Raw genomic sequence first — 13,353 nt, 5'->3', positions numbered from 1 at the left:
CGAGGCCCAATGCACTCAAAGACGCTGCGGCGTTGTCCATGGTGGCCGTGGTGGCGGATCGGGCCACGACGTACTCCATCGACGCAGCGAAGGGCGAAGAACAGTTGACGAACAACATGCGACGGTAAGTCAATCTTCGTCATGCTTACCAGTGGGTTCAGAGGCCTTCGTTGCCTCTGCGTCGTCGTTCTCTCTGTCTTGTCCAGTAGAGCAATGCTGATAACGTGTTAATAGTGAATGAAAATGAACAAGATTTCTGGAACAACACTTGCTTTCATTGATCTCTTAGATATATATATAAAGTGAAGGGGTGTGTCCGTACGAACACAACTGTTAGTGTCCAAAGGACATGTCCCTTTGGTGACAATGGTTAACTGTCTATACTAATCCTAACTGCCTCTATCAATGGATGAGATCATCCCTGTGAAACGATGTCGTTTGGATAGATGCGTCCCTTCGGCCAGGGGGTGCCGTTTTACAACAATTGGCACCCCCTCATGACACTGCTCATCAATCGTCGTGTCATTAATGCTTATAGCTACTGAAAAAGCGAAGTGGAAATTATTAAAATAAAAATAAAAATGTATAATCAAATACTCAATCTGGACTCAGATGTCACCATAGATATAAACTTAGCAAGATTCTGACTTGAGGTTAGAGAGCCTACCAATATCCTTTTTGCAGCTTATTGTAGTTTACCTCTTACCATGTGAACAGGGACATGATTACTTTAGAAGAACCAATAAAGAGAATGCTTGCAGAAGCAATCATTGATTTTAGTAGGGCTGGTACTCACAGAGGCTTAGCAAGTTCATAGATATGTATGTTTGATCTCCTAGATGCTAGATTAGCTTAATTGGGAGTTCTAGGTACCGATGGCCTCCTAGGCAGCATGGACAAAAATGCAGCAGCCTGAATTAACACTAATACTAAATACTAATAAAGAAACCAAACACGCCATTTAAGCATTCAATAGAGAAAATGTTGGGGATCATACCATGAAAACATAGCAGTCAATATGAACTAAATTCATAGTTCTTGATTTCTTCAATCTGTCAGATGCTTTAGCATGGTTGCCACATCCTAAGTTTGAAATTAGTAGTCGTAATCATAACAGTGTGGCTATGTAATTCCTTTCCCCCCCTTATTTGGCATCCGATCAAAGACTGAGTTTTTGCATATAAAGCTGAAGTGTTGACGTGACTTTGAGATTAATAGCATTTATCTAATAATCATTTTTTCTTCCACCGTTTCTTATGGTTATTTCAGGGCACCATGACTTGTATATATATTACAAAATGAAAGAAATTTCAAGGGTCTACACTGACATACAACACAACTTGCTGCAGGTTAACCCCTCAGAAAAACAGTGAAAGCTAGCAGCTGAAAGGTAACAGACATCTGGGAAGTTCAACCAGGAGCCTTGTGTCGAGCGGTAAGCAGAAATGATCCTCTTGAGAAGCATATAATATCTAAAATATCATTGTTTTAAATGGTTGCACATTCGTCATTAGCACATTGCTTTAAATGGTTGCAAATGCCTTACCAGAGCAGAGAAAGTAGGTCGCATTAACAGCACATTGCTTTTCTCTAGTTCGACATTGTTGCCGTCATCAGGTTTACCATCAAACCCACCCAAATCTGCTCCAAACATACCTCTTTAGCTTATATACCACATAATTAGTCACTGAGCCATATTAATGAACTCCAGTTTCTATGGGTGCAGAAATGAATATCATTCATTATATGCAGAAAAGACAAATTGACACAGCAAAGTGAAACTGGCCCCTTTTGTAAAGTTTGATGGTATATCCGTTTATAGTGGTTGTAGCCTGCAACAGATAGCACCTGCAGGCTTTACAAGGCTGTCAGTGGAGGACAAATTCAAGCAAATATTCTCTTGCTGAGTACCCAATACTGAGATAAAGCAACCTAGATTATCATGAGAACTGGAATAAAAATTATGTACTGTGAAACTTTCACAATCGTGGCTAATATATCTCAAACACACAGACATATCATACACCAACGCACACTAAGTAGAAAAGTCTTCTACTTAGGATTTAGATCAAATGACAGTTCAGACAAGACAGTAAAAGTCCTCTACTTAGGATTTAGATCATACACATAGTTACATGCAGTTATAACTTATAATGGTCAAGCCCATTAATTGGAATTAGCTTAGTTTGAAATTAAAATAAAAGAAAAGGAACCATGTAATCTAGACGGAACTACTACAGAACCCCAGAAATCTTATGGAAAGGCCATAACCATAGTATAAGTGGTAATTATGCCTTGATTCCTCCAGGAAAGGTAGAGAATCTTCTAACGACATGCAGTGAAGCAAGGAGCTTTTCTTACTTTCCAGGGGGCAGCATGACGCCGTCTTGAAGATAATGGAAGAGCGAATTGGGGTTCAACATCCAGGCATCGATAACACAACCATATTGGTCCAAGTTCTACACAATCACAGGAGTACCTCCCCCCACGGAGATCCCTCTGGGTGCAGCATGGAGGGGGTGGATCGGGGCTGACTGCTGAGCGACCCTCTGCAGGGCAGGGAGGCGCATCGACTGTACAAGGGCGACGACAGGGCATTCAGTAGAGGAGCAGCGCTGCTAGGAGACGGCCTCTCCGGCGCCACTCAGGATGGATTGCGCCACCGCGAGCTTTTCTTTCTCCATGGCGAGGATCAGGCTGAGGCCGTGCCGTCGTGGAGGCAGGGAGGGAGACCAATGGAGGGAATCGGGCGGAGAAGAGATGGGCGAGGAGCGGCGCCGCCACCAGAAAGGGCACAACACCATGGGGCCACTCACCCTCCTCGACATCCGATCTCCGGCTCTCGTCGACGGGGTAGGGAGGCACGACGGCGGCGCGGCGCCGGGTCGGGCCAGGCATGGCAGCGGCGGGGAGGGATGCGGGGAGTGGATGGGTGCGTAGGGTCAGGGAGGTGGGGGAGTCGGGGCTGATGCATTGGTGGCGGCGCGAAGTAGTCTGTTGACGATTCCCAGTATCTTTTTAGGAGTAGAGATAGAGATTAATCTGCAATAGGCAGAGACATATGATTATAGGATCTCTATCAGTTAGATGAACAAGTAGAGCAAATAACATGAACCGTTATACCAATGGTTCTAAGTGACCTCATATTGTTTTTTGTCGAGTTGCAGTGATCAAAGGCTAATGAAAATTAGATCTTTGTCAACCATCGGAGCAAACTTTGAAAAAACTCAGAAATCTCAGTCCTTCCTATAGTCCTATCTACCTGCTTAATAAGCATCACTCTCATGTAGTCCTGTGCAATAACCAAAACAAAAATAGAAAGAACTTTCTGCAATGGAATTTAAACAGATCTGACTCTAACTTTCTGCCTTACTCAACCACATCAAAACCAGAACAGGTTCACTCATGCAAGTGACAGCAAATTTATAACCCACAAAGAAAAATTTGAGGATGGTCACAGAAAGAAGCAGTTGATCATATCCAAATCATTCATGGGACACCCCTCCCAAGTTACAGAAATAAGCAGCAGCAGTACATATTTGGTATTGGTAGGTACTGCAGACAAGAACAGCCACACACCACTATTTTTAAATCACAAGCATGCTGAACCAAAGTAAATCACAAAGTGAATTTAATTATACCATAGAGTGAGGGTGTCACTGGCTCACTGCGTTACAGAAATAAGCAGCATCAGTACATATTTGGTATTGGTGAGTTTAAATCACAGTGTCAAATTAAAAGCAGGACTGTACCAAAGAGAAGGACTGTACCAAAGATTTACAAGCACATTGCTACTGCTACAACCCGTCAGTTGAAAGACGATGCTGAAATGCATTTTAAACTGGACAGTTTAAAATGCAATCACTGGAAACAACATTTAAAATGCAATCACTGCAAATTTACAGGGATGATCATGATCACTGCATATTTACAGGGATGAAGGATGATCATGATCACTGAAGCAAAGAGAGCACAGTGATTTAGCAAAGAAATGATTCTAGTTTTCTGAACTTGGGACCTAACTTGTCAAATTTCTCTGGATATAACTTGTAGGCAGAAATGATTCTTAGTTTTCTGAAAAACAAACGCAAATGCATGAGATGCAGTTACTTATGACCAATTGTATTTTCATACCACGGGTTCATTTTGACGTATTCATGTACTTTGCTGATATTTTGACAGGATGAGGTCCTGAACTCAGACTGAGGCTAAATTCACACAAAATAACAGTATGTATGACACACATCAACAGTCAGCACTACTACTTGACACACATCAACAAACGTATTCATGTTTGTAGTTTCCTGGCCGGTTTCTTTGCTGGCCGATTCTTTTTCTGGCCTGGCCACATGTAAAAAGTTAAAACACTCTTATTTCTTCGATGTGCACCACTGTCCTTATCGAGTCCTTTTTACTGTCCGTTGCCGCGCTTCTCCCTTGCTGTGGCACATAAAAATGAAAGTCGGAGTCTACGCTGTCGCTGAGACCCAAGACTAACTTAAGCGCGCTTCTCCCTTGCTGTGGAACATAAAAACTGAAAGCTGGGGTCTACGCTGTCGCCGAGACCCAAGACTAACTCAAGTGCTTGTTCGTCCAGGCCCTATACAGCTAAGTTAAATACAAACCAATACTTCTGAAATTCCATACCACTAAGAGTTGACCATATGAAGCAATGCTTTCAGTTGATTCAGGCAAACTTTCAGCCTTTCAGGCAACAAACTTGTACTGCTTTTATTTCAGCCTTTCAGGCAACCAGAATGGTTATCGTAAACAAACTTTGGTTATCATAATTTTTAGACAACAAACTTTCAGCCTTGCTTTTATTTCAGGATTCATTAGGAATGTGTATGTCGACAGTATCATGGTACAACACATGAAAACAATTGAATTAGCATGTTCTCCATCTAGAGAAGAAGAGATTCGGAGATACTTGAAATACCTGAGGTCTCAATCAGCTTCTTCGTTTCTTCTCGTTCTTCACTTCTTGTTTCTCTGCAAAGAAACACAGCGCCATCAGTCCATCACAAAAAAGAAACACAGCACGATTGCAGCATACTGATGATGATGAATCAAAACAGGTTCAGCTAGGTAGCCTATTTTTTAGAACAACAGTAGGTTTCAGTGAAAAAATGTGGATCCGACAACCAAATGCCCAATACACTTGTCATTGGGTCAGTAGAGAATAATTAGGCTCCACTGAACAACTGGGTCAGTAGGTTTCACTGAACATACAAGAATCACAGGATATAAGGTAGAATGTGGCTTACACTGCATTGGGCCACAGTACAGATCGGGTGCTCCTAGGCGCAGTGGTTGCCTCCCTCCCTGCTGCGCGGGCACGGCCGCGCACCTCCGGCAGGAGCTCGTGGCAGAGGCTTTGGGAGGGCGGGGCTGCTGCTGCTGCTGGTCGGCGAGAACCAGGAGCCAGAAGCGACGGCGTGGCGGCGGCCCTCGGTGGCGGCGCCCTGACCCCGGCAGCAGGCTTTGATGAGGGCGGGCGGCGGCAGGTGCTTCGTTGGAGCAGGGTGGGACGGAGAGGCGCGGGGCGGAGGGGTGCTACAGCGGCGGCGGCGTGCGGTCGGGGGCACCCTGATAAAGCCGAGGACGTCGCTGCCGAATGGGAACCGGGGGCGAGTTTAGTTCCAAAATTTTTGGTAAAATGGGCACGGTAGTATTTTCGTTGTTATTTGGTAAATAGTGTCCAATCATAGTCTAATTAAGCTTAAAAGATTCGTCTCGTGGATTTCGTCTAAACTGTGTAATTAGTTTTATTTTTTATTTATATTTAATACTTCATGCATGCGTCTAAAGATTCGATGTGACGAGGAATATGAAAAATTTTGCAAAATTTTTGGGTAACTAAACTGGGCCCGGGAGCGGCACCGCCGCTGCCGATTGGGAAGGAGGGATGGGCAGGCCGAGGGCTGATTGGGGACGTCGGGGTGCCATGGATCGATGACGTGGAGGCTTCTGGCGCCGGTGGATGTGGGGAGGGTGCGGGAGCGGGCGGGGGTGATTCCTGGCCACAATCATTCATGGTCTTGTCGTTTCTTCGTTATTTTCTATAGGCCCGAAAACATTCCAGGCCAGGATTGACTGGGAACGGTGTAAACGAACGGAGCCGGGGTAGAGATATATGGCGTATTTGGTTCATGGAGTCATGCGATACGGAAGCATCCGATCCTACAAGTCCGAGCCTAAGGCCTCGTTCGGCAGCTAGGGATCCAATCCAGGCCCGGAATCTAGGTCTGGAATTAGTTGATCCACTTGCGGTCACTCATTCCAGGTCTAGGTTTCGTTCCCCAGGCAGAACCAATTCAGGAGGCTCTTATTTGTTGCTCGCTTTGGCCAGAGATAAATCTCGGGCTACTGATAGCATGTTCACATATCCAGGCATTTAACTAACACAAGCAAAATATGATCAAGCTTGAAACAATTCAAATTACCATGCAAAGCAAAGCCCAATAGAAATTTCATGACCTGACAAACAGATGTAAGTGCTTGTCATCAACAAAAAAATGAGATTAATATGTAGTACCAAAGCTACAGCAGGGTATCGAAGACCTGAATCCAAAACAAACATGAAGGTTGTTGAACTTGAACATAAATAATAAGCTGTAAGTCCTCATTTAACCATGGTATATTGGTGCCCAACTACCGAACTACTACTAATCTACGAGAAACAGTAAGCAACTTCACAACGGTCACTCTTGTAGTGATAGACTTTTATAACTCCCACTTGCTCGAGTAATTCAGTTCCAAATGGTGCTGGAGGGATCTACGAGTAACAAGAAAAGGTATTTGTTAAGAAAAAATATTGCTAGATAAATAGTAACAAGTGGAATAGTTCATTGCATTGCATAGCTAGATTTGGACTTGCAGCTTTATTAATGATACTGACAAAGTCCTATAAGAAGCAAGAGTGGACAGCTAGACTACGCCTACTTGCAAGGTCTAACTACAGACATCATTTACACATACTTACCCCCTGAGATAGTGTACATAAGCATGCTCATGAGATAATTTGTGGTGACTTTTGGCATGCACAGCATGACCATGTACTGAAGTACTGAAACTGCTCTAGAATTCAGAAACTCACTTTGTGACCAACCACATCGCAGAATTCAGAAATAAACTGAAGTACTGAACTGCTCCAGAATCAAAATAGAGAGATAAAGAACTGCAAATATAGTATATCAAAATAACATGAATAATTGATGGGAACTAGCCTTGCTCTGAACTACCTTAGCTGAGAGTGAGATACTGGACCATTCGTCCTCACCAGTGTGATTTGTAAAAACTCTACTGGTCGGCCTATTAGTTTGATTGACAGTTCAAGCCCTGTCCTTAAATAATCCTAGCACTAGTAGGCACACAGCTGCATATAACTCCTGCTCCTGTTATATTCATGCAACCGGCTATAGAGGTGATAATTGAGTATTTGAAATAACTTTATTACTGCAGTCACTACTACTTCTCGGTAACCTGGCATAACAGCAATGTTACCAGTTTGTTAGTAACCAAATAACAACATAACTGAGAAGAGACGAGCATATAGCATAAACCAAGTCCACGCCTGAAATTCAAAAATTTTATTAAGACTAACACACATGTTAGAAAAATAGAATATTCAGATGTTGCAAGCAGCAGCATAAGCTTATGCCCACCCCATTATCCGGATAAAAAGACAGTAGGAAGGATTTCAAAGTTTTAGACTGATTTGAGCATTTCAGAGTTTTAGACTGATTTGAGCTACTTTTGCATGCCATTTGGCAAATCAAGACATCATCTAGATAATAATACAAGTAACAAGAAACCATCTAGTGAAACTGAATAACCAGCTAGCGCTGAACAAACAACACAAAAAAATTCAGTAACTAAACCCACCATTATATCTGAGTAATTCTAGTGAGATCATTGGAAACCTGAGACAAGGACACTACTGCATACATGGAACAGTTCTTATAGCAGTCAAAATAATACTAAGAAAATCTCATGGTGTAGCTCCAATACAAACGGTCAAAATAATACTAAGAATGATTGATACTAGAACAGAAGCACAGTGAACAACTTAGAAGTGCATTTTCTTAGAAACAAAGTGAGCTAATACAAACAATATGTTCATGTTGCGGGTTATTTCAGTATTATTCACAAACAATGAAGCACCGTCCTTATGCATTTTAATTTGTGATAAACAAACAAATGAACAAAGATACAACAACCATGGAGCTGTCATTTTTTGGAGTTGTAGTTTCCAAAATTCTTCTCATTAGTAGTTTCAGTAATCACAACTGATACATGGTAACTTTTTGCAATACATAACAGGATTTTTTTTAATACAATACCAGTATTTCTAGTTCTACTACATGCTATAATCGTTGATTTCTCACGGTTCCTTTTATCGGTTACACGGCATTCGCAAAAAAGGAGCAAATCAAAATAATAAGCTTGTAATGTGAATTCTCAAAAGGAGAAGAGGTGTAGCTCCGTATCTAATTGCATTGGCTGACTACCCTACCTTCCCAAGGTTTTCCAATAGTTTTTCATAAAAGTGCAGCACGCTGTTTTTTCTAACAGAACGTCACGAGCAAGCTAGCACCTCCCCACAGCAGTCCAGAAACATCAATCTAGAAACAACAATCATAGAGAATGTGGAAATGCTACAATCGACAAGAGCACAAAAACAAACACCAGAAATCCAGAAATACATCCCGATCGTCACTAACTAGGTATTTCACTACTAGTAACACTACTAGTACTCATGTTCAGAAACGAGATTATCAATCATCACCCATCCAAGAAACTGCAGCCCGGGGTTGCTTTAGAGCAAATGACGTTTCGCAAAAATCATCAATTTGGATCTAGCCAATCAACAGGGTTCGAGAACAGTAGTGCCAAATAGACTAGTTTCAAAAGCTGGAACCTAGTAGCAGGTTCTAATTAGTGCTTGGGAAAAGAAGCTAGTAAGGTAGGAGTAGAAAATAGATACAGGTATAACCGAGCGATGGCTTCCCAAAGTGCTTAGGAAAAGAAGCTAGCAAGCTCTGGCTCTCCCCTGTACACTGAATATTCTCATGAACTTGGACGAAGACATGTAATTCAGTAGCAACGATTTCCAAAGCACAAGCAGCGTGGTGTGCATCGCCGTCGCCAGCCGGCTAGGAAGGCTGCGAGCTGCTTCTTATAATGGAAATACTAGCAAGGAGAAAAGGAACAAACACAAGAGGGGAAGCACTCGTAGGCGTAGTGTAGCAACAGGGGATTCGATATACAGAGGAAAAGGGCAAGAACCTTAGCGCCCGAGCGATGAATCGAGCGACGAATCTAGCAAGCATCTAGCGACGGGGAGAGAAGGGGGCAAGGAAGATGAGGGCGACGCGTTCCCGGCGAGAAGGCGGCGGAGAGCGCGGACGTTCGATGGAAGCGGTCGCCGTCACTGTCGCCTCGTGCCGCGTCGTCGCGTCCCCGTGATGTGCCGCGCTGTGGCCTCGTGTCCGCTCGAGTCGCGCTGGCTCACGTCGCCTGGATAGGTTCCGGGCCAAAACAAACAAGGCCTAAATGTTGTTTGGTTTGCCGCAACAGACCAGTCCGTCCGTCACCAACGCGTGCACTCCACCAGCAAAAATCCATTCATTAATTCCGCGGCATCGATCGCTTCCAGCGGAAATAGTCGGACGACCGCATGCTGCATGTACTGCGACGGGGCTGCTCGTCAAACCAAGCAAAAGCCTGTTCGTTTCGATTGGATTGGCTTATAAGCCATGGCTAAAAGTTTTGTCGGCTAGTTTGATGTGAAAAAAAAATACTGTTCGTTGGCTGATAAACTAAGGTTTATAAGCCTGCAGGATGATAGTTGGAGATTTACCAATCTCGTCCAGAATCGTTCGATGATCCGCTAGACCCGGAACTGTAAGAGGGGGTGTCGATGAGAAAACCAGTTGTTGCTGTACTTACAAGCTTCCAGGGTTCCAACTTGCTGGTCAAAATTCTGCCTTTTCTCCAGATTTTCTCTTGCAGGAGTTCCTTCAAAGAAATGCCAACGCACGGGCGGGCGGGCGGGCATCTTCCTATCTTCGGGGGCCTTTTTGCAGCCTGAAATACATGGGCAGATTGGACCGCCTAGATTGAAGTTTGGGCTCTGGTTCACAACCATAGCAGCCCATCAAATTTGAAGCCCACTAGGAACGTGGTGGGCTCTTACAGATTCGTGCTCTGGCCGTGGATTGTTTGTCTTTTTGGAAACGAGCTGTGGATCTGTCAATTACTACGAGGGATGGCCATGGCGATGATGACTGAGCTGGGGAAAACGGGAAGAGGAAGACAATGCAGAGAAGGCAGTCGACCGACGACCGTGAACCAGATGGAGGCGGTAGACGAATAGACGACAGTATAGCGGCGAGCGGAAGGAACCCTATCGGCTGACGTAAATGCAGGCCGGCCGGCAACCTTCGACTCGAGTCCATCACGGCATCACGTGATGAGGATAAGCCTTTGTTTTGGCTTATTCGTTCGTATCTGACTTATAATCTATGACTTAAATAATTTTTTTTTTCTCACACTAAACCAGCCAGCAGTACTTTTAGTCATGACTTATAAGTCAATTGAGCCGAAACGAACAGGTAGACAGCAGCAATAGCCAAAGCCCCTCGCTTGGCGCGTCATTACGGCTCGGGCCCGTGCGCACGCGTTGAACTAAAACTAAAGATGGCAACGGGCAATATCAGCACGGATAGTGGCTTCACACGCCCGCGTCCACGGGCAAAATCTTGTGCCCGCACCCGTGCCCGCCACCCGCCACGGGCAGCAAGTGGTGCCCGTACCCGCTATCCGCGGGCATGCCCGCGGACCCGCTAGATGGGGAAGACAATGGTGGCCTGCTGGGCGGACATGGCGTCCAGCGCGGCCGGGACGACGGTGTGGGGGGGCGGAGATGGCGGCCTATGGGGCCAGCACTCCAGCAGTCATTGCCCGGGAGACGTGTGGGCCGCGCCGTCGTCGAGCCCCAGCCTAGAGCGAACGGTGGCCGAGCGAGCTACGCCGCACTGCGCGGTCGCGCCGAGCCCCTGGAGACCTGGATGAGCGGCGAACGGGAGGGGGTTGGAGGCCAGCGGAGCACAGGGCGGGGCGGCAGGCTACGGCGCCGCGATGATCGCAAAGGGCAGGGGTGCGAGCGGACTCGCCGCGGCGCAGTCGCGCAATGCGATTCCGTGAAGGGATGCATCGTGGGCGAACCCTGGTTGCGGCGCTGGGGTGGCTGGGTGGGGATTCTAGGGTTTCTGTCTTCCAATATATACTTGGTTGGCCGTGACCCCACATGTCAGGTAGGTAAGGCGGGTTTGCGGATACAGATAGGCTATTTTCTTACCCGTTAACAAATGCCCGTTGGGTTTAAAACTCTGCCTGCACCTGTGCCCGCGAATGCACTCTGTCGCCCGTATCCACGCCCACCGGATTTGATATCCACAGGTACGCGGGTATTTTATGCCCGTTGCCGTCTTTAACTGAAACCCGTGTCGTGGCCCGCGTGACGCCGCCGCGGTTCCCGCCTGTCACACGCTTTACTTCGCTTGCCGGGCGCCAGGGCCCGCCCGCCCCGCTGCCTGTCTCCAGCTGTCCGCGCGCAGCCCTTCACGCAACGCAAGGCTGCCGCCTGCCGCCTGCCGCCTGCCGGGACCGGACGTTAGTACTGCTATTTGTCGATCAATCGCGGCTCGATCCGGGCTCGAGTATATGGCAGGTCTAGTTGCTTTGCAGTACTATGATGGATCGTGCCACGACGCCCACTGGACGGCGACAGCCACGCACGGAGGATCGAGCGAACAGCGCGTCGTTGCGTTCGAAAGAGCTAAGGAAAGCTACCACGAATAAGCAAAAAGGGTTTTCGCTAGCTTGAGCGAGAAGGTTTCGGCACTGCTCAAAATTTTCCGTATTGGCGTTGCACGCACGCACACCAAGCGAGTGGGTACAAACGGCAAAGCCGCGCGCATAGAGATGGTCACCCCGTCGCGTCGCCCTCCCCGTTTGGTCCGTCCGTCGTCTACCTTGCCTTGCAAGAGAATCGTCTCGTCGGCATGGTCGCTCTGCATCTGAGGCAAATAAAGTAGTATTTCCTCCGCTAATCCTTTGACAAGCAGGCTCATCTATCTACCATAGCTAAGCTAAACGGTCTGATTCCTCGTTAAAGGTACCGTATAGTGGCTCGTGCGTAGTCTCCGTCGCCTTTGTTTTGGCTGCTGCGTTGGGTGTGTTTCCAGCGCAGTTTCACCTAACCAAATCTAGGGGCTTCCAGATTATGCGTTGATGAGAGGAAGCAATGGCCACTTGGGCAGGCTCTGGATGCCGGCAAGGTGTCCTGTACGCAACCAGAATTTTCTACTTCTCCTGGTTGGGATTCTTCAAGTGTTTTAGTATTTAAAATTTAGTATGAACTTTTCCTACCAAATACCTCATAGTAAGAATTTTCATGTGTTATGACTAGTGATAGTATTTTATTACTATTTAAAAACATTAGGAGAATTCCACCATTTTAGTAAAGCTTTTTACCTGTATGACCCTGGAAAAAATACATCTTCCTTGTATGACTTCTTTCTTTAACTTACTTTTATAGCCTCGAAACAAAATTTTCTTCCTTCTATGGCCTTTTGTCAACTCTGTTAGGGTATTCTGTTAATTTGGCCACTGGTTGAGACGTGAAAGGTCAAAATTACCCTTATGCTACTTCTCTCAATACCGCCGCATGTCCGCATCGTACAAAGACCGAGACCGAGCGAAAACTGAAGTCCGACCGAAAAAAAGAACGCGATGGGGGAGGGCGGCGCCATCGCTGCCGCTGGCCAGGGCGCCACCGGCGGGACCTCCGGCCCCGGATCCGCCGGATCGACCTCGTCCTGGCCCCAATCCCAGCGTTGGTTGCCGTGGGGAGGCGCCGCCGCTCTTCTGGTGGAGCACGTGCGGCCCTGACTGGTGGGCGGCACTCCACCAGGCACCCCCTCCGGCGCAGCCAGTGGCCAGCCCAGCGCGGCTGCGCGGCCACCACGTCCAGTGGCCTCCCCCGCAGGCAGCCCAGCGTGCCCAGTGCGTCCATCGAGCACGAGCAACCCGACGCGGCTGGCCCATAATGTTTCTTTCTAGTTTCATGATATTGCATTGTCAATTCAGGGAAAAGGCTATCTAGATATTCCAACAAGAAGGCATGTGCTCTTCATTCATTAAGTTTCTCTTCCATATTTCTCAACCTCTACAGCAATTTTACATTTTTTTCCATCCAAGATTCCTGCGGTACCTGGTTGAACAGCTGCATCTGATTTTGAAGAATATTGCCTTCCAGACTGCTGCCTACTTCATTTGTCACCT

The 13,353-nt window shown here is 46.4% G+C and overlaps 1 long non-coding RNA gene across 1 annotated transcript; it reads right to left on the bottom strand.

The window, feature by feature from the left end:
* Window positions 1–268: 268 nt before the first annotated feature.
* LOC136539976 (uncharacterized) lies at window positions 269–5,627 on the bottom strand. Its single transcript, XR_010779794.1, has 4 exons — window positions 5,268–5,627; window positions 4,940–4,992; window positions 1,547–1,848; window positions 269–1,472 (listed from the first exon to the last, which is right to left on the bottom strand). It is a non-coding gene; the product is annotated as an uncharacterized lncRNA (long non-coding RNA).
* Window positions 5,628–13,353: the final 7,726 nt, after the last annotated feature.

The sequence above is a fragment of the Miscanthus floridulus genome, chromosome 2, assembly GCF_019320115.1.
Source record: "Miscanthus floridulus cultivar M001 chromosome 2, ASM1932011v1, whole genome shotgun sequence".
In the NCBI taxonomy this organism is placed as follows: Eukaryota; Viridiplantae; Streptophyta; class Magnoliopsida; order Poales; family Poaceae; genus Miscanthus; species Miscanthus floridulus.
Note: the sequence above shows the minus strand (reverse complement) of the source record. Positions and strands in the feature narration are given on the sequence as shown.